Source organism: Leptodactylus fuscus, chromosome 2 (assembly GCF_031893055.1).
Source record: "Leptodactylus fuscus isolate aLepFus1 chromosome 2, aLepFus1.hap2, whole genome shotgun sequence".
In the NCBI taxonomy this organism is placed as follows: domain Eukaryota; kingdom Metazoa; phylum Chordata; class Amphibia; order Anura; family Leptodactylidae; genus Leptodactylus; species Leptodactylus fuscus.
Genome location: NC_134266.1, coordinates 36,030,239 through 36,051,262, shown reverse-complemented (window position 1 = coordinate 36,051,262; position 21,024 = coordinate 36,030,239). Strand labels below are relative to the sequence as shown.

The 21,024-nt window shown below is 42.4% G+C and overlaps 2 protein-coding genes across 2 annotated transcripts in view; one reads left to right on the top strand and one right to left on the bottom strand.

The window, feature by feature from the left end:
- Nucleotides 1–19,083, bottom strand: part of FILIP1L (filamin A interacting protein 1 like) — a 177,634-nt gene extending 158,551 nt beyond the window's left edge. Inside the window, exon 1 of the mRNA XM_075263597.1 lies at nucleotides 18,826–19,083. The gene's annotated coding sequence lies outside the window, so the exon portion shown is untranslated. The remainder of the gene's footprint in view (nucleotides 1–18,825) is intronic.
- The window catches only part of CMSS1 (cms1 ribosomal small subunit homolog), a 208,488-nt gene that overhangs the window by 165,935 nt on the left and 21,529 nt on the right, over nucleotides 1–21,024 (top strand). The window lies entirely within an intron of this gene.

The following is a 21,024-nucleotide window of genomic DNA, read 5'->3' as shown; positions in this document are numbered from 1 at the left end:
AGGAAGCAGACAACTTTGTTCTGTATTGCTAAACCGAGTAACAGCAGCGTAATGAGGACTTTTCACCTCCTCCATTCAGTCCAGCTCTTTACATCATTTAATAGATGCTACTTCACTGATTTTAGCACAGTTGGAATTTTGGAACACCACCATTCCTGAGCAATCACAACTGTTAGTTTTGGTGCCTGATATGTTATTTAGTTTCTGTACTGTCAGGAGGGCGGTGTCAGGCTGGAGCAGACAAGTGGTGTGACTCTGAGCTCTGACACTGGCTGCCTCTGATTGTAGCTCTGAATCACACCTTCAGCTTGACATCACCCACCTGACATTACAGAGCTTCTATGGCACATCAGGCACCAAAACTAAATGCATTTGTTACTCAGGAATGGTGGGGGGCTAGAGACAAAATTCCAACTGCGCTGGAATCATTGGAGCACCTATTAACAGATACTAAGAATTAGAATTGGTGGAGGTGGTGAAAGGTCCTATAAGTGAATGAAAGCTGATCTTCACAGAAAACAGAGCTGTCTGCTTCCCGCTCTTTAAAGGGATCCTATCATTAAAACACAATTGTTTCTGGCTGACACGTTAAGAAAGGCTATTCTTCTCCTACCTTTAGATGTCTTCTCTGCGCCGCCGTTCAGTATACAATCCGGTTTTCGTCAGTATGAAAATGAGTTCTCTCTCAGCACTTGGGGTGGGCCCCAGCGCTTAAACAGCACTGGTGACATCCCCAATGCTGCGAGAGAACTCTCCAGCACCGCCTCCATCATCTTCAGGAACATCCTCTTCATGCGTCTTCTTCCTGCGCAGGCGGTCAAACTTGTAGGCCTCAGGCAGAGCCAACTGCACATGCCCACGGCCACAAGAAAAATGGGCGCTTACACAGTAAATAAGCAGCCATTTTCTTGTGGCCTGTGCGCATGCACAGTCAGCTCTGCCCGAGGCCTACAAGTTTAACCACCTGCGCCAGAAGAAGATACATGAAGAGGACGTTCCTGAAGATGATGGAGGCGGTGCTGGAGAGTTCTGAACTCATTTGCATACCGACGAAAACTGGATTATATACCAAACGGCGGCGCAGAGAAGACATCTAAAGGTAGGAGAAGAATAGCCTTCCTTAACGTGTGAACCAGAAACCAGAACGTGTGAACCAGAAACAGTGTTTTAATGATAGGATCCCTTTGAATATGATACTACTATGTATTATTAAGGTGGTATACTTGATATTGGATGACAACATAAGAGCTTTGGTTTAATAAATATCTTAGGGAATTTATTCAATCTTCAAATCTACATTTTAACTTTTTACAAACCAGTTTTAATAATAAAAGACCCCGCGGTAGCAGTGAATGGATAGGGAAGGGTTGTCGCAATGTGTGGCACCATTTATGACACTCTGGGTTGTTAACGGTATTTAATAGCACCCAAGTGCAAGCACATGTAATAAGAAAACCGCTTGTTGTGGTGTATTATAATGACCATAGTAACAGAAACCAGGAGAAATAAGATATTGCTTGTGCTGCATTCACACATTTTTAGAGAATAAGTTAATGCTCAATTATATACGATACTTCACAAACTCTGCCAAGAAAGACAATTCTAGTGAGAAAACCTCATTACATATGTGTATGTATAGTATAAGTGACCATAGAGTTTATTTAATAAGGTAATGGAAAGCAAAGTGCAACCATGAGCACAGCCCCACAACCACAAGTTTAGAAGCTGCATAATTTTGCTATGCCTTGAGGTCATACACTGGCTGCGAGCGATACACAATGGCGTATTCACAGCTTACATCTGACCGGCCCGAGGTTTTACTTTGTGTTCATATTGGACAATGGAAATAATTGGAAGTAAATTGTGAAATGTCTCATAGTGACGCATTTGTTTGTTTCACATTTCCTTTAATGGTTCCTGCTTTTTTTTAAAAAAAAGTCACGTATTTAGTTATTTAAGGGGGTTGCGTCATGAACTCAAATGACAATAAGTAAACGCTTTGTAAAGTACAAATTGTACAGCGCTGCGGAATATGTTGGTGCTATATAAATAAAATTTATTATTATTATTATTATTATTATTATTATTATTATTATTATTATTACTGTTATTAGGAGAAAAAAAATTCCCTTGCAAAAAGTTGCAATTATATCCCTGTAATAGCACCTCCTGGTGTTCAAAATGTGTAGGTCTGTGTATGTCATTTCAGTGAGGCTTTATAGTATACAGTATAGCTTCTGCTGTATCCTCAATAAAAGAAGCAGGGATATCATTTAGACTGGACATAGGTTTTCTTTCTGTGGTGAGGGGCTTATTTAATTTCTTTTGCCTTTGAAGTCTGTATCAGAACATCTACCTTTTACTGTTAGGCAGCTAGGTTCACAAGGTGGATTTTGCAGCAGGATGCAAACTACAAAATAATCTGCAGAAATATCCCTGCCAGTGGTGGAAACATTTTAATTGGAGCTTCAATGTGGGAATTGCACCAAAGATTGCATAGAGCCCTTTTTTCACTAGCATTCATTACTAATTTTCCAGATGGCAAAAATTAAATACCGTATATAGTCGAGTATAAGCCGAATTTTTCAGCACAGTTTTTGTGCTGAAAAAGCCCCCCTTGGCTTATACTCGAGTCAGCAAAATTAATATTAATGTATAGAATCTCCCATAAAATAGAGGGGAAAAAAGAAGCTTTAACAAAATTTAAAGTTGTAAATCCCTCCTTTACTTAGAATACATATAAAAGTAGAACATGACTGTGAAACACAAACACATTAGGTATCCCTGTGTCTGACAGTGCCCGGTCTACTGAATATAGGGGATCTGCAGTGCTCCTGTTCCGTCGGGAAGGGGTTAATAGCAGCACTGCAGATCCCCTATATTCAGCCAGGCTGAATTCCAAGTGGGGGAAAAAAAAAACAGTCCTCAAACTCAGGGAAGGGGCAGACAGACAACCAAAACACCCCCTCCCCTCCCCCAGCAACTACTGCACCCAAAAACTCCGACTATTTTAATTTTTGAGGTTTTCCAGTAGCTGCTGCATTCCCCCCCCCCGGCTTATACTGAGTCAATAAGTTTTCCCAGTTTTTTGTGGTAAAATTAGGGGCCTCGGCTTATATTCGGGTTGACTTATACTCGAGTATATACGGTATCTGCCTCTCATTGAAGTGAATGGGAGGTGGAATTTTTGGCACAAATTCCAACATGTGAATATAGCTTTATAAATTCCTCTGGCCATGCTGAGATTCTCTAATAAGCAGAAGGAAAGCCCATGTCCATCCTAAATAATATCCCTGCTTTTTTTTTCACTAAGGATACAGCAGAAGCTAAACTGTATACTACTGGGCATGAATGACTAACAGAATGACATGCACAGATCTATTCGTTTTGAACACCATGGGGTGCAAGTAAATGCAATATGTTGGTAAGAATACCTTTTATTTTATGGCTGTAATTTTTATTAAAGTCAGAAAAGGAAAGGACAAAATACAGCTTGAACTGACTAACAATAAGTCATATTGGGTACGTATGGGTACATACACAGGCTAGACAAAATCATTGTCTTCCCCGCCCACCATTTTGCAGATAACGGCTAGCATTAGACAACTGTTGCCCTTTAAGTATTCACAAGGGAGTGGTACAGACGATGCCCCCTGCCTTCCTTTGACGATACTATAGATAGTAAGTATGATAGTGGTCCATGTTGGTCTAGTTCAATACAGATTTTTCTTTGACTGTTTCCACGTTTGGCTCAGCTTATCAGAAGGAGGTAAAAAACTGTGCCTGTTTAGAATGTGTTATCTTTTCTATGTTCTATGATATAGCCCAGCAGACTCTTCTATTCCATACAGAGGAATTTCACAAAAACAAAAATAAACCACAATACGTGGCATGAATTTTTATTTGACATGGAAGCCTTCGGGTGACAGATAATGCAGTGAGCTGATAAAGTGACGTCAGTGTTATATGTCAGGAGATCCTTCTGCTCCATTCAAAGACTATGGAACTAACAAAGATAGCCAAGCACTGTACAATCCCCATCAGTCCCATTGAATATAGTAACAATAGGCATGTGCGACTTCAAACAGGAGATGCGATCATTGGGTCCCCAAATGATCAGACACTGATTGCCCAATAATTCTGGATAAACCCCAAGTTTTTTGTTCCCCTTGATTAAGGGAAACCTTCATGATCGGTAGGGGTCCCAGCGATCGTGATCAAATGCAAACCGAGTATGCGCTCTGCCCCTCCATTCATTCGCTATGAGATAGCCAGAGATAGCAGAGTACATCACTCTGGCCCTCCCACAGGAATCAGTGCAACGGTAGGACACTTGCCCCATCGGGATAAAAGAGCCAGACTCTGTTCTTGGGGTCGGTGGGAGTCCCAGTGATTATACCCCTACTTATCATGAAATTATCCCCTATCTTATTGATAGGGGAGAACTTCAAAACTGTTTGAACCCTTTAAGACACCACTTTGGGGTTTGTTTGTTTTTTATGTAGCTTGTGAGCCCCATGTAGTGATCACAATGTACATTTTTCCCTATCAGTATGTCTTTGTAGAATGGGAGGAAATCTACGCAAACATGGGGAAAACATACAAACTCCTTGCAGATGTTGTTCCTGGTGGGATTTGAACCCAGGACTCTAGTGCTGCAAGGCTGCAGTGCTAACCACTGAGCCACCATGTTGCCCACTTTGGGGTTTTCTTTTTAATATAAGACTTCTTAACTTTTCGAAAAGTAAAATCAGGCCCCCCTTGTCGACCTTTGCAGGCTGGAATGTATCTCTGACAAAATACGGACCCTTTGGGACTAGTGCCAGAGGCGAAGTTTAACAGCATACTGTGTAGAGTGCTACAAAATGTACAATAATAGAGCATATGCCTTCTTCATATAGAAATACTTGTATCCACATGGCCTGGGTTCTTCTGTGCAGCGCTCCCACATTCCTCATTTATAATGTAACGTACTATGTGCTGACATGCTGAAATCTTATAAAGCCCTTCCATTAGCCCCTTCTATATCTTCTCTATTTCCTTGCATGTGCTCTGTTTACTTTCTAGTTACCATGGGAAGACCGAAATAGACGTACACTGCATAATACCATTACCTTTCCCGCATTATTAATAGAGACTCTCGCTCTCTTCTGTCCTTCATGACTGTTTCTGGAAAGTCATTGGCGCAGAAATACTTTTCAAGAAACATCTACAGATGTCTAATTCTGCAGAGCTCTCCGAATATCTCGCCTGAAGGAGAGCCAAAGACGGGAATGCATTAGGGCAGTGTCAGACTGAGGTTCCTTGGGGCCACCATTGAATCTGGGGGCCCACCCTTACACGACCCCTTGGAAACAGACCATAGTACCCTTCCGATTTGGGTGCCTTTTGTTGGACCATTATTGTGTTAGAGCCTGGGCCCAGCGGAGGATCCTCTGATACTCTGGTAGGCCAAGCCGACACTTCGCCATGATAACAAGATATGGATTACCTATAGTAGCACCTGTAGTAGCCATAGTTTCCATAACTCGGACAGGCACTCTTAAAAAATACACATGGGAAAAATTTTGCATGGTTTGCAGTGTTGAGTTGGTCCGCTAATTTAGTAGGCCGCCTGCCGTGGTTTCAGCGCTGTTTTTAGAACAATCCTGTCACTTCTTTTTCTTCACCCAAAACTTGGGAATCCACGTCGAAATCCTGCTGCCTCCCATTGAAATCAATAGGAGCCGGTCATTTCCTTTTTCCACAAGCGGTTTTTTCCCGCTCACGGGAAAAAGAAGCGAGCTGCCCTTTCTTCAAGTGGATTCCGCGACTGATTCAGCCACGGCGTCCGCTTTGCGACACCACCCTCTACGGTCTAGGCACATTCACTGCATTCAACCCGACATGTAGGTTTTTTCTGTCCGCTTGAAAAATCGGACATCTTTAGGAACAGACACTTAAGGACAGGCACGGAGTGTAAAACAACGCACCCGATCACCATTTAAATGAATGAAAAATGTCACGGACACAGCTAGTGTCCGCTGCCAATGTCCGCGCAAGATTTTGAACGGACATTAGCAGCGGACACTACCAGTCGGACACTGACGGTAGTGTGAACGCCCCCCTTACTTGTCATGCCACCTTAGAGGAAAATCCTGAGTGTTACCTGCACCACTGGCATGCAAGCAATACCACTCTAAGTGTATGTTCACACGGCAGGAATTTTTCAGCTGAATTTTTACACATGACCAAGTTCCTCATTAGGGCTGGGTTATCAGGAATCTTTTAATAAAGGTTCAGATTAAAATATATGGAGACCCTACTACTTTGCAGAAGAGCAGTGGAACACAGTAAGCTTGCCCACAGAAATGACCTGCCAAGTTGGCTGAGATCTTGCTGTTTACGTCTTCGGAGTATGGATTTGTTCCAAGTGATTTGTTGATGAGTGCACCGATATGCCGCTGCCATCTGTCTAACACAACCTAAGATGGTTTTGGGTGCACTTAACCACTAGCATGCTGATATGGTGCTGAGCCATAGGGTGTATCGGACACATGGACCTCCATGAACCCCCCGGGCTTCATCAAACTTTGAGTCCTACAGATACCTGTGATGGGTGGTGCTATGTTACAGATGTTAGGGACCAATGCCATGTGGCGGTTCAGTGGTTACAAATCCTGTCAATAGAATAAGGCTCCTATTCTCATTTAAATGGAGTGGTGGTCATGTATGCCTCTTGCTGTTCCATTTTTAGGATCAATGGACATAAAGCCATAGTGCCAGTCACCAGAGACATAACTTGAAGCTCCTTGGTCCCAATGCAAAATCTGTAATGGGTCCCCCATCTTTCTTGTGCCTTTTAGAATAGTGGTATATTTTATGTAGTAGAGGAACCTTCAGAGCGGGTCTAGGCCCCAGTAGCATCTGCCACCACTGCACCCCTATGGCTACGCTCTTGTCTATTCTGTGTAGACAACCCCTTAACCTATGCAAGAGATTTGGAGCCCAGAACACTATGAAGATATAAGCTGGCATAGAGTTTTGACCTAAAAAAGACCTTATGAAGGATCTCATTTGGGCTCTGCCTTATGCGTTTTTCTCTGTTAGATTTATGGAGTGATATAATATGTTTATATAAGTCATACGGCGATGCTAAACTATTATAATATGTTCACAGCGCTATGCTCTACCACTGTTATGTCTGAACATGACAAATGACGTAATATTGGCATTTTTATACAAAAACTGTCTTCATCTTGTAAGAGGTAACTAAAATCATTGTAGAAAATGTAAAGTAGATGTAATTCCCCATAGCATGTCCTTAGCTGGTGTGTATGAGATCATTGATGTAATACAAGTCTGCATTACACACAGCTGGAGATGCCAATATCATGACGTTCTTCACAATTCTGGCCCACGATGGCGCTCTGTCACCTTAGTTTTTATTAGGGAGCTATGGACAGTGGTGATCACATAGCACTTTGACCTTTACCAAAAATAAGTTGTTTTGGCTCATCGTATGTCCACAGTTAATAGTGACAATCCTTATTTTATGTCATCTGACCTGTTCCAGGTATCTGCCCTGGAAAAAATGTCCAAGAAGAGGTCACATTGCTTTCTGCGTTCCTTAGAAGGGAACAGAGGAGAGATCCAAAGACATTGTTGGCTACAATACTTGGTTCTGAAAATAGCCCTTTGTCCCCTAAGAAAACAGTCTTGCTCATGTTGGTCTGGCTGAACAGTCATAGTAAAGTCCCTCATGGTGTTAGACACATATATCATAATTTGCCAAAATTTGGATCTAATTTTAAAGGTGTTATAAAGCAGGCCTTAACGGGAAACAATAAGAGGAAAAGGACAAGAAGTTGGAACAGTATTATGTTATAGTACATGGACAGTGCAATTCTCAGTTGGCACAATCTGGTCCATTTCTTATTTTAAGACCATGGAGGAAACCTATAAATACCATTTAATAACTTCATATCACTAGATCAGTACAAAGGAAATATGTGACGTATCGGCTTACAGAATTAACTCCAATAACCGTCCATCGTACTTAAGAAAACCATCGTGTAGTTAAGCTACAAGCATCATGAGATACATTTGTACTACAATGTTACAATGGCCTTGGGATACAATACATTCAGGACTGTGTAGCCAGTAGCCAAACCATTAACTCCGACTCCTCTATTTTGCCACAGTACGACTCCAACTTCTTCAATTGCTGACAGCCATGGTCAGACAGAAGCAGTAAAGGTCCTGTAACTCATTAAAATGTGAGTGATTGATTCCTGTAAGAGTAAATATGTAACAAACTACACATATAATTAATTATACAATATTAATATAATACAGTTGCTTTCTGTGGCCAGGGACTGGAGACAACTTTAAGTCTGTAGCCTAGGAGTCTAGGAATGGGATCAGTGGCACAGGCAGACATTACTGACCAGGCCATGATAGTTCAGACCAGAGGCCTGGAGAGACCTGAAGTCTGCACGATATGGCTGGAATGAGAGTGGGGCGAGTCTTTAATGTCTGATGAACCTCTCAAGGTTTGCCTGGCAGCTTGTTTTAGCTATAACATATACTCTGGGGTCTCTTCAGACACCAGAGTTTGGTAAGTGTAGGCTCAGGGGAGGTGAATAAACATAACAAGCCGTCTTATTCTACTCTCTTGGGCTCTCTTGGAGCATCCAGTGTGTGTTTCCATCCTCTTTGGACCACTTCCAGCCTCTCGAAAGATGTCAGTGGCCCCAGGGGGCTGCTGAGGTCTGTGATTCGGTGTCAATGATCATGTGGGGTGTGGCGATGTCATGACACTTGTGTGATTGAACCTCAATGGTCCCCCAGGGTCGCTGACGTCAGTCAGAAGCCGCAAAGAGGATGGGAGATCCTACAGTATAATAGTGGTTCATGGGTATAGATATTTTTTTTAGGGGTGAGGGCACACTTTCGGAATAACCAGGGTCCATAGTACCCTGAATACGCCCCTGAATGTGTAGCATGATTGCTCAGTCATTTACCATTTAGCCAAAATGACATCCTGACCGTCCAGTTTAGTTTGCCATGCTGCTCATATGATTGATCCTACACGCAATATTCTAAATTCTTGTGTGTTTGTGGGCAACTACAGATACGGCCATGCGTTCCCTTACATTTCTTCAGCTTGGTTTCCCAGGAGACTCAGAATCTCCCAATACATGGAATTCCCACTTATCAGAAATGAGCAAAATGCCCCTTTAAATTGACTTTTTGATAAAATTCTCAGCAGTCCTATTCCTTACACAATAAACACTTTTATTTCCTAAAATAACTGTGTTAAAAAAAAAACAATAAGTGATAATGAACTTCATGTCCGCCCCGGGCAATGTTTTTCACAATAGCAACACAAGCACACGTGTTCTCCATGTAGCGCAGGTTACTCCGACGCCTGGCGAAATCAATCATACGACTCTCCGGAGACCTCATTGCTGTTGTTTTCCCCAAAATGCCGGCTGGATCCCTCCTCCAGGATTAAAAAAAGAAAAGTAATTTGTTTCTAAAATAAGAATTGTGCAAGTTCCTGGAAATGTTTTCTGTTTGACAAGTTTAAAGCCGTAGGTTTCCTTCAGGCCCCGCACGGCCAACTCTTTCAGCGGTTCTTGGTAGTCAGGGCCTGGCTCCATTACAATCGCCCGGAATAAAAACACGTTGTTTTGTTTTGTTCTTTGTAAATAGCTGGCGAGCGCGGAGGTGTCGGAGGCCAGGAGCTCTGATTAATAACAGGACCCTTTTCCTCATGGAAACCTCTTATCTACGTTTTTTACATTCCAGAAGTCGACCGCATTTGTATTTTTAATGTCTCCTTTGAAGGACACGGCCAAACATGTTCCGGGAGCAAATGACCCCAAGAAGTAAGATGCTTTCCACTGACTAGGGTGGCTAGTGACATGCCCGCTGAAGGGATGTAGTGCCCAGTGCCACCATAAATGTGTTGGTTGGCTGGTTGTCTCGTGAGGTTGAGGATGTCTTAAGAGGGGGTCATACTAAAATCTAACACAACCACTAATAACTGATGGTAGATGGAAAAGGGAAGGATGTTTTTAGCATTTTTTTTTATTTTTTGCACATTTTGGCTTTTTAGCATATTTCATCATATTCCAAGAGCCAATTTTTTTCTATTTTTTTGTAAGGATTCGCATTCGCTGACTATCTTTTCCATATGAATGTGTGTGTCAATTTATTCATGCATTTCTAGGAAGAATAACAGAGGAATGGCAGAATTAGAATACATAGGCTCCCTATGAATACTAGTGTAAGGGCCTGTTCATATGATGATCAGTCAGTGGCAGATTCCGCCCTGGTTCTGACTCCCTTTGGGTTCAAAGACAGAAATCGGAGCAGGACGCTAAAAAAAATAAGCCCCTACTCAATTTTGCCATGGAATCTGCGACTGATTCCGCTGCAGAGTCTGCGGTTTCATCCTGCTGCTTAGGCCCATTCATCTGGGCCCAATTGGCAGTGGAAAACCGATTCTCTGCTTCAGCATTCTGCCGCGGAGTGCCGGGGGTGGAGAATGAAGAGGAATCTGATACTGATGTCTTCCTCCTTCATTTCCTGCTGTGTGAACTTACCCTAAGGCAGCCCCAGGAGGATACTGATTTGGCTTTCAAGCTGTAATGGCAACCCCTCGCAATCTGGTGATCTCACTAGATGACCCCCAAACCAAACAAATGCCATAATCGCTGTTGATCACAGCATCTAACCCTTCATTCACATCTGCTTTGGTATTCCATCCGGGGGAGTCCGCATGGGGACCCCCCCGATCGGAATACCAAACGCAATTGCAAGCGCTGTGCAGTAAAAAGCACATGGACCCCATAGACCATAATGCACGAACCTTGTGGACAGGAAAGTAGATTGTGAACTACTGTTCTGTCCACATGATCCCTGCGGAGATCTGGTGGCAAACACGCGGACCCCATTACAGCCTATGGCGTCCGTGTGCTTTCACTGGCACACTGCTTGCATTCCATTCAGGAGAGCTCAGGCCTCGTTCACATCTGCGTTGATATTCTGTCCGGGGGAGTCCACATGAGGACCCCCTGAATGGAATATCGAACGCAACTGCAAGTGGTGTGCCAGTGAAAGCACACGGACACCATAGACTATAATGGGGTCTGTGTGCTTGCCACCAGACCTCCGCAGGGATCATGCAGACGGAAAAGTAGTTCACAATCTACTTTCCTGCCCACATGATTCGGCAAGCACACGGATCCCATTATAGTCTATGGGGTCTGTGTGCTTTTACGGCACACCGCTTGCAGATGTTCAGTATTCCGTTCAGAGGGTCCCAATGCAGACTTCCCGAACGGAATACCAAACACAGACGTGAACGAAGGGTAAGCCACTAGTATTGAAGTGAGTAGTTTCCAAATCCAACCTGTAGCAGGTTATAGCGTTCACTATATTCTCGGTGCAATGTAATAGTGCGGCACCAACTGGGAAGGGTTAAAGGACATTTCCAGTAATACTGTAGTTTCTTATAGTAAATTGCCATTCAGGAGTCTAAAGATGGAGACTCTAAGGCCTGGTACTGGATTATGGGGCAGGTAGTCTATATTTATTTCTGCGCTCCCCAATATTAGTCTACAGTATTGCCTCCTGGAAACCATCACAAAGTGACCTGACCATAGAGTCATTATCATGGCGGGTGGTGGTCTGGAACGAAGCAAATGGTGGTAGCAGGACACTACTGTGCACTATTATAGTACATAGTAATAATAAACAGTGGATTGCTGAATGTTTCCAGATAGGAACACAGTTCTTTTCTACTCTTAAAAGAGGCAAACCACAAAAATAAGGTGAAATAAAAATAATGAAGATATTTTATAGAGATAATAGACTCTTATTATTGTTCAGGCAGGTGATAGAACCCATTGCTGGACCCCACGGGGAGGACTGTGCAGGATAATAATAGCTTGTATTCCACGTGGCACCGTGCCACTTACAGGAACACCAGCTTCAATGACCAGCTGAGGTCGGTATTATTATTCATGGTAGAACAGAGCTTTTCCTGGTAATAACCTTCTGAAAGGGCAGAGACTCTAATCTCCACATATTCTACGGCAGGACAAGCATGCAGTGGGACCGGGGCCAACACTACACATGCGGACTCTGAATCCATGTCAAAATAAATATAGATCTAAATCTTAGACCCTGGCAAGCCTCATGCAGCAAATGGATACGATCTTAGGTCTGAGGGCTGCTTGTGGCTTCAGCTCCCCCGTGCAAATGATTGGGGCCAAAGATCCTATAAATCTCTAAATCTGGAGCTTGACTTATCATATAGTGTTAGTTTGTGGCTGAGCAGTAATCTAATATAAACTCCTATTATATAGACATCTAGGGTCACCACAACATCCCCCTTTATACACACCCTTTATATGGCAGTGAGCCATACATGGTGGACTTTAGTCATCTGAAATGGCCAAAAATAGTGTATGAAAATACCACTTTAGTCTACCCAAATACTTTCTGAACGTTGGTTATTTTCGCCTATTGGTTAACCAAGAATATACAGATACATATATCGTACAGATATTCCCATCATCTACTGATCAGTCACAGGATGGCCGATCATTATCTACCATATATGTAAAACCTCTCCTACCCAGACCACATTTTCTGTTGTCCATACCTACTGGCCATTTTCTTTGAGAAGACCACCTTTCTAAAAGACCATTTCTTCATCCTGTTTTTGGTGGTCGTCTCACTTTATATTAGTACATGATTGGATATGTTACATATCCAATATGGAAATATAGATTTCCTTTATCCTTTAATACCTGTGTAAGATCTACTGCCTTAATGGCTATTCTTCTCCTACCTTCAGATATCTTCTCCGCGCTGCTGTAGAAATCCCAATTTTTGTCAGTATGCAAATGAGCACTCTCACAGCAGACTGCACATGCCCGCGGCCACAAGAAGGATTGCCGCTTACACAGTAAGTGGCTGTTTTCTTGTGTCCTGTGGGCATGCACAGTCTGCTCCGCCCAAGGCCTAGAAGTTTGAACCCAGTGCCAGAAGAAGATGCACAAAGGGGCTGTTCCTGAAGAAGATGGAGGCGGCGCTGGAGAGTTCTCTTGCAGCATTGGGGACGCCCCTAGTGCTGTTTGAGCGCTCGGAACTGCCCCCAGTGCTGCGAGATAACTCATTTGCATACTGATGAAAACAGGGATTGCTACCAAATGGCAGCACAGAGAAGACATCTAAAGGTAGGAGAAGAATAGCCCTTCTTAAGGCTATTCCTATGTGTTATCGAGAAATAATGTGATTTTAATGGTAGAATCCCTTTAAGCTTGTACCCATGGACCAGTAAGGTATTTTGTACTGCTCTGGACAATATATAGCCTACATATATATATATATATATATATATATATATATACACAATTATATGTCAGCCTCATGGTTTAGCCTTTTATTCTTACTTTTGCTCCACATTTTCATCTGGAAGGTGCCCAAGAAGGAAATTGCGGTGGCATGTCTGCAGTGAAACGTTAGCCTCGCTTGTGGTGTATCATGTTCGGGAGTCTGTAGCTCCACTTAGCACCTCTCTACCAGGAATTCCTTCCCCGTGTTGCTTGTTTGAGAGCGCTTGCATCAGGATGACTTTTTGACCACTGCTTTAGTGGAAACTCCTAAACATATTTCTACAGTCGGAAAATCGATCACAGATGCTAAACATATAGCTGAAGCCTGATCGCCACCTACATCCGAGCTGGAGTGGCGAGCCGCCAAAAGAGGATTGTAAGCCATGAAGTGAATGAAGAATCATACATTATTTCCCAGTTTTTATCGCATACATAAAATATTTTCAAAAATGGCCCATGATTTTTCAAGAATTCGTCTCAAGCACCAAATACTGGCATATACCTAACAACCATCGTGGTGTAAGACATAGAACAGTGCAATATGAGGCAGTGGTACTCTACTGAAGAGTCAGATATTCCAGCTGATATTAAATCTCTGAGTGAATAGTCTCTAATATCCGTCTAAGCACGATACACCCACTTGGTGCATGACTATAACTTTTTGTCCTGTTGGCAAGTACTGACCTTGCATCGGCTTGCATGGGTAATATATGATGATGTTGTTGAATATTTTTGACACTTTTTAGACTCCGTTCTTAGGCTAGAACTGCGACTTCAGCTCTCCTGCTACATGCATGAGACAATTTCAGCAACTGACACGAAATTGGTAAAAAGAGGACCTTTCCAGTTCTTTGAGTCCTGTAATAGACGCCTCGGATTCTGGCAAGTTGAAATTTTTTCTCTAGCCCTCAGTGTTCCTAAAATAATCAATGCAGTTAATTTTGGCATCTAGTATGATAATTAGTCTCTCTACTGTCAGATGGGAGATGTCAGACAGGGGCAGACAAGGGGAAGTAATTCTGAGCCATAACACTATGTACATCTGATTGGACAGTTTTCGGGTAAGTTCACAGGGGGTTTTTTGGTCAGGATTTTGAGACCGTATCCGCCTCAAAATCCTGACCAAAAAGACGGCTCCCATTGAAATCAATGGAAGCCGGTCAGGTCTCTTTTACGGGAGCCGGTTTGTTCCAGAAAAAGAAGCGACGTGCTCATTCTTCAGGCCAATTCGCCTCGTGATTCGACCTGAAGACACTCCCGACTAGGCCCATTTATTTAGCCTAATCCAGAGTGGGTGCACAACTCCAGTGCATCAGCATTCAGTCGCGGCTAACCCCGTGTGAACTTACCCTTAGAGAGTTCAGAATCCCACCCCTTATCTGCTCCTCCCACAGACCACCCAATTGCCAATAGGGAGCCTATTTGGCATGGCTGTCACCAAAACTAACTGCACTTATTGCTTATGACACCGGGTGAGGGCTACAGAACAAATTCCAACTGTGCCAGAACAGCACCTATTAAAGGATGCAAAGAACTGGAGTTGCTCATATGCGTGGCTTCTTAGATTAACACTGGCTCCGTATTTTGCGCCAAAAACTTGGAAATTTTGGCACAAAACCAATGAAAAGTACGCCGCTTCAGAAAGAGGCCTTGGGATATTTTTCACTTCATAGTTGTCTTTTTTTGCAGCATTTTTTTTATATAGGTATTGTGAATTGAAAGTCAATGGTGAAATAGAGGATGCCACGCTGGTGCTGACTTAACTGTGAAAAAACATGGTTGTGTGAATATAACCGTAGAAATCAGAATATAGTAGTGACTTTCTTGCTATATTACATGGCGTACAGACAACACTTATGATATTTGCATGAATCCACAGGCAGACAGAAGTGACTGCCAGCAGCCAGTGGTGGGCAGGTGAGCCCTGTTCCTTGGCACAGCTGTGTGGATGATGGACAGCTCCTGCCATGTACAGTTCTTGGAAAGGCATCTAGAGGAAAATGCTGCTCTCGGCTTTCTTGCAGCTTTATTTAGTGAACTGTACAAACTCAGCCAAGAGCCCTGACAAACCGGGACACCCTGAACTAATGCCAGGAGGCCAAGGAAACACTGGGCATTGAGGTCATCGTAGCACAACCTCCAGTTATCCAAGTGCCCATTCATGTCCGTACGGGTCTATATATGCTGTGCTATGTATGTGGTTGGCTAGAATATAGAATTTCAGACCATATATATTTGTTCATTTCTCGTCGCTTCTGAAACAGTAAGCTTTCACAATTGTACAACACAAGCCACAGGGCTAAATTTTTAGAATCTACTGTATACCTGATAGTAAAGGATTACGGTAAAACTTTACAAACCAGTGTTTTCTTTCATGTTGATGTTGACAACCAGCAGGACCGACGCCAGGACCCAGCAAACTTATTTTTTGCAATGAGAACTTCCATCAATACAGAACAGGCCCTGACAACTAGTCTTAGTTTCCTAAAATCCTGGATAATGGCAAGTCATGTGCTGGTCCGGCTATCGCCCTCTTTTCTGAATCCATAATTGGACTTCTCCTTCATAACTCAGTATTGAGAGGAATCATATGGGTAATAATTTATACATTGTCTAGAGATAGTTCGGTATCTGACAACAAACTCCCACTTTCTTAGCCTGTGTGGTCAGAAGTTTGAATCTGATCTAGCAGAACCTTCATTTATTAGAGGGTCATAGAGCAAAACATGGCCACCATTTGGCCCATCCATATATTTTATGGGATCTCATGTGGCCGCTGCAAAATCAATCACCAGTCCAGCTTTAATATAGAGGCGGTTACCTCAATATCCCTTTTTTTTAATGATAGAATCGATTTTTGTTCACATGGTAGGATATAGATTTGTAGTTACACAACATGTAAATAAAGTCCTCTGTTGCTTTGCTGGCCTTTTGACGTCCAGTTGGAAACCCCATAAGTGATGACATTGTTGGACTGTATCGTGGTGGCTCAGGTGTCTGTTTAAGGGAAGCGTCCTTCTTGGAATGTATATATACACTTACATGCACTGGTTGCTGTATCCTGGGGATTGACATAGCAGAGTATCAGCTTCCATTCCTAGTCAATGCTGAGGTCATCCATGACCCAGGTAAATGTGACTGCACTTTGTTTATTCGGCGGTGTCCACCATTATATACTCTCCTTCATGGACCATATTTATTACATGTATTCACTTACGTGAAAGAGTAAATTTGTTTACTTGCCAATACTTCTGAAACTGGTCAAAGTTTCTGTATTGTCTTCTATAACCTCCATATTCTCATTTCTGTACATTACTACTTGATAGGTTTAGTGGTTTATCCAACCTTATAAACTATGACGGGGCTTGCTCTAGGTGTATGCGGGTCCTTAGGCAACGGATTCACAGTACGTTTCTTATCGCCCAACCCTTTAAATGCACGTATTTACCAAGATCACCATGGGACCCTCCTTTTTTTTGGGCCCTTTTTTAACCAGAGCAGAGACCAGACTAGAGGTACGTCATAAGAGTAAGAAGTAATTGTATGTAACAAGTTTACAGTGAGTGCATTTGTTGTCCCAAGTTGCAGTTCCTGGCAATAGTTGTATTACATGATATTTATATTACATTATATCTTATGGACTCTTAGAGATATCTGGTTCCAAATCCTTCCAACAGTGGACTTCTCCTGTGTTGCACCTACACTCTGGAGTGTAATTCCTCAGCGAATCAGAATTCCTTTTTAACAGGTGTATGTAGCACGCCATAATCCAGGATGCCTGATGATAACCAATCGACACTGGGCCACTTGCTGAAAGCTAGTGACCACCATTATGGTACCTGTACTGTGGTAGGGTGCTGTGTGGCCAGGAGCTACAGTTTGTATAGTTGAACATATGGTTTCAATGGGATTCTACTCTACATGTGGGAAGACGGTAAAGAATCACAGTCTTTGGATGTGCAAAGTCGTCTAGGTCAAGTGTGGATGATGCAATAAAACAAATTTTTATTGGAATATGCGGTACAGGGTAGGACCTATAACCTGAAGAAGGTGTTAATCCTACGAATACATAGTTCAATAATTATTGTATCATTTGAATTAAAGAAGGGGTTAATACGACCCCAGAAACCATAGCCCTGGATCACTTTGGCTGACCATCCAAGGCCAAGATCTTTTCCTGTCTTCGCATGATACCTGCAAGTCACTGACTGCAGTGTTTTTGGGGTACAGCAGCCAACTATCTCTAAGTGACTGCGATAACTGAGCACAGGTCTAGAAGAAGACCACCTACTCATTATTCTGGACTGTTCAGACTAGACTGCCAATGGTGCTATGCTTGTGTTTCCCCTCCCTACAGCCATTAAAAGTAACACAACCAAAAAAAAAACTCATTGCAAACTTGTGGCAATTTGCAGTAAAATTTCTTGCATTACCTGTAGGCGCACCTTTATGCAGCCTTACAAAGCATCCTGGCAATGAGCATGATGCAGACACACTGCAGTGCTTCTATCCTTCCTCATATGCTGTGGATTACACGCATCTTCCTGGTACATTTAAGCCCATTATATGAACATATGTCACACCTCATCCACCCCGTACAGCGGATGGTAACCTAGATATGTGCAAGGGAAATCAATGTATCTTGCGTCTGTGCGGCTAGTCTCACATTTCACACTCCGGCAAAGCTGCTGATACCGATGATGAGCCCCTGCAGTATGTATAGGTTTCAAGAACTAGAGCCTGCTGAAGGTTATTGCCTTTTTATACTAATTCATATTCTATTATAATCTGTTGCAGACAATGTTACACTTTTTATACCGTCCTGTGCAAATTTTATGCAGAAAGTAATAGTGTTTCAATCGATATATAAATAGCAAGAGATTTATTTATAATATATATTATATAATACACACTAAATATGAATTATTAACATTAAATATTATTGCTCCATAGTCCAAACCATTTTCCGCACTCCGTCTAAAGTGCCAATGTGCAAGGTCGATCTTACAATTTTGCATGCAATGCTAAACTATATGACCGTTATCAAATAATGAAATTGCACCAATTTGCAGTAAATCGCATGGCGGCCTGATCTGCAGTTGCTATATTACCTCTTACTTTGACCTACCTGGGAACTTGCACTGCAGAGTTATGTGCACTTGCAGCACTATTCAGATTTGCAGGTTTCTGGAAGTTGCGGTTCACCAGCCGGTGATGCATCACTAGTGTCTAACCCTTGCGGTTCGGTATACACTATGATACTTAGTAATATAACAGTTGGCATGTTCCGTTGCAGATGTAGCAGAGGCAGGTTTGTCATTTGGCACAAACGTATTGCAGGTAAACCTAGTCATTTATCAATCGCTAAGAGCTAATTGACAAATTCGGCTCTGCTATGTCTGTATAATAGAATATAGATTGAACTTACCTTTACAGGAGATGCCAGTTAACCTTAGACCTCTTATCAGGTGACCAGACATACAAATCCATGTGCACGAGTAGCCGGCCTATAGATCGGACTGTCACTTCTTCCTGCTGTATGTGTAGTCTGTAATAATCCGTAATTTTAACTCTTTTCTCCCCAGTCTCGCTCTATTATTCCTCCTGTACACTGATGGCATTAAAGTGTGGCAGCCACAGCCTGGGTGAGAGCTGCATTGGAAAGTCACTAGGGCCCTTCGCTCTTCATTGGACCAGGCTCTAAATATAACCCACCCACTTATAGTTCCCTCTGTAGGCAGATGGCCCTGTCAAAAAGCTGACCTCGGTGCTTGGCCGTATCCACAGAGACATCCAGCCAGGAAGAGCTGCAGTGTAATGGGATAAAATACAGTTAGCCATCTGTTTCTATATAAGAAACATTTCACGTCAGACCTGCATTGTTCTCACCAGCACGAAGGATAAAACCGTATGACGCTTATTTCTACGATTCCCAACCTCCTCGCTATTAACATGCAGCGATACCTGAGTCACCCATGAATCACATACAAATGTGTTAATTTCCTTATCTTTCAAAGTCCCTGCCGGGAATCTTGTGACTCCAAGACGCTTCTCCCTTCACAGGTTTAATGGATGACTTTCTTGAAATCAATACCAAGGATGAAATGATAAAATAAAATTTGCTATCGTTTTTTTCATTTTTTTTTCCTAAGTATTTTTAAATTGGATTGTAATTTCTTAAGGATTTAAGACTGGATCAGTCCATTGAGCGGTATTTGTCAGATGTGACATAAGAGTATAACGTCTTGAACTGCGGCGGCCCTTAGAAATACGGGGTTTCTCTGCCCTACCTTGGTGAGAAGATCACACATAAGCTTTTATTGTCGTCCTGTGGCCTGTATTCAACATCGTGATGCAGGCTTTGGGCTAGGTACATGCTGCTTTTTACCTTATATTGGTCCTGAAATTTTGAAACATCGCCTGGAACCTACAGGTGTAGAAAAGCTTAAAGGGGTCGTCCACTTTCAGAACAATATTGAGAGACAAATGTTATTGTTTTCATAATAAGTTGTACAATTTTCCAATATACTTTTCTACCAATTCCTCATGGTTTTCTAGATCTCTGCTTGCTGTAATTCATTGTTTGCTCCGTGTTCAGTCCATGGTCATGTGATATACGGTCCATGGTCATGTGATATACGGTCCATGGTCATGTGATATACGGTCCATGGTCATGTGATGCACGGTCCATGGTCATGTGATATACGGTCCATGGTCATGTGATGCACGGTCCATGGTCATGTGATGGACACACAGGTGTACAGCTTGTTATAGTCATAGCACACCTCTACCTGGTAACGAGCTGTGCATCTGTGTACATCACATGACCATGGACTGTACGTCACATGACCGTGGACTGATTTTTATCCACTGGAAGTAAACAATGACAGCAAGCAGAGACCTAGAAAACCATAAGGAATTGCTATAGAAAGTATATTGGAAAATTGTACAACTTTTCATTATACAAACTGTAACATTTGTCTCTCAAGATTGGTCTATAAGTGAACATCCCCTTTAATTGGGCTGCATTGACATTCACAAGTGTGGCACCGTTTAGCACATTGCATAAAGGGATTTCAAATTGTACCTTACTTAAAGAAATCTTTTTTTAAGAAATTTTGAAGATTTTATTTTTAGGTTTCCTTGGCACTATTTTATTTTTATTTTTTTTTAAAGTTGAAGGAATGTATGGAAGTGAAGTTGAGTTTTTCATTTGACTTAAAGGGAGTAGGAAAACCAGTATCAAACTAATGACAGTAGAGTAAGAAACGCGTCTTTGGAAAGTATAGAATACTTCATATCTGGTTTTTATAAATACATGTTAGGAAATTGGCAATATATTCCTTCTAAAGCACAAGGCCTCCTGGAGATATCTATATGTGTTTCACAGGCTGCAGAAGAGACCCTTAGTGCTATTGTTGTACCTCCATGACGCGTGGTATTCTGCTTCTTTGTAGGATAGACACATGGGTTCCAGCATGCCTCAGGGTGCCTGTGTGTGAGGTAGAGTTGTGGTCCTGGCAACTGTGGTGCTGTTACTGATCCATCAGACACAGATTCCAAATAAAACAGTCTCTATGTGCCCTATGGCGGCATTATTTATTGTAAAGAATCATTCTGGATCAGA